This window comes from Folsomia candida, unplaced genomic scaffold (assembly GCF_002217175.1).
Source record: "Folsomia candida strain VU population unplaced genomic scaffold, ASM221717v1 Fcan01_Sc010, whole genome shotgun sequence".
Taxonomy (NCBI): Eukaryota; Metazoa; Arthropoda; class Collembola; order Entomobryomorpha; family Isotomidae; genus Folsomia; species Folsomia candida.
In genome coordinates, this window is record NW_019091202.1 from 3345686 (window position 1) to 3347046 (window position 1361).

A 1361-nucleotide genomic window follows, 5' to 3' on the forward strand; every position below is an offset into this window, starting at 1 on the left:
TATTTTTCAAACTGTATCTTTTGGAAACTCGTATTAATGCATTGCTGCCCGTAGGTATTATGTGAATCTACCTGCATAGTAATAACAGGCATTACCGTTTAGTAATGTTGTAGTTATGAAAAATACACGACTCTGACACAAACTACAACTATGTATGTATCACCAAACCGGTTGGAGGTTAATACAAAGTAAATATCAGTATGGAGTATGGAGTAGATGGAGTTTATTACCCCTCAGATTTTTAAAAAGGTATGTATGCTAATTTTCATAACTGTCCAGAATCCCCCAAACATAATTATTATTTCTGTCTGAAACCATGGTGATAAATGATTAATCGTAAATTATAATATATGCAACTATTGCCAAGCATAAAACTGTGTTTATTTATTTTCAATCACTAGCAATTCATTGCACAAAACCGTTTACCAACTGACAGATAAGTAAAATACACCAAAAAATTTTACGTATTGCTGAATCTAATTTTGTAGCTTTTGGTTAACCACTTCATACAAAATTATCTTTTGTTAGCAATCCTGCAAAAACAAGTGGATCCATCGCAGTGACCGTAAGCCTGATAATTTCCAGAAACAACGACCCCCTGTTGTTGACAGCATCGAGCACAACTTAAGCTGGAACCGCCCAAATTGCAGAATATGTCGCAACTATTGACATTGGAGTGTACAGCAGCCCCACTTTCGGGTAGATCTATATTTGACAAAAAATAGCATTAATTCTCTGCGCTATATAAAATAGTGCCACTTTTACGAAGAGTGAATGCTACATATATTTGGGGAGAGCATGTGAGCGATTTTCGAAGAAATTTTATATCTATTCCTGTGTTTTTGGTTTAGTTTACTTATTACAGAATTCAGAGCGCATTTATTTCTCAAAAGGCAAAATTATTTTTTAGAGTGTAGAAATACAAAAATTTCAAAAATGCAGCAACTCAAATGGGCCATTTTTTACCTTGCAGAGCTATAGCACACAACAGGATGCAATAAATCCAGCAAAATTTCATGGCGATGAAAGAAGAGCCTGAGTTTCGGAAATTTAGTGAACTGTATTTAGGTATGTACAACTGGTAAGTAGCTCTTTACTTCGCTCCCCTTTTTATTGAGTAGGACTAGGAGGAAGGAGTGCTAAATATGTATTGGTAATTAAAGGATAATGCCTATTTTTCCTGGAATTTCAATTATTTAGCTCGGGTTTTGTTCTCATACATACATATGTATGTATATAAGTGGTGAAGGCAAAATGAGGCAGGTGTGAAATATTTTATTGCACAATATACTTAATGAGACATAAGTAAGTATGCAGGCTTAGACTGGTAAGTTTATGTAACACTTACCAATATTATAATT

General features: G+C 34.2%; 1 long non-coding RNA gene across 1 annotated transcript; it reads right to left on the reverse strand.

Moving 5' to 3' along the window:
• Positions 1–359: 359 nt before the first annotated feature.
• Positions 360–1125, reverse strand: LOC110854707. The gene is made up of 2 exons (XR_002548352.2): positions 967–1125; positions 360–705 (listed from the first exon to the last, which is right to left on the reverse strand). It is a non-coding gene; the product is annotated as an uncharacterized LOC110854707 (long non-coding RNA).
• Between the last annotated feature and the right edge of the window lie 236 nt (positions 1126–1361).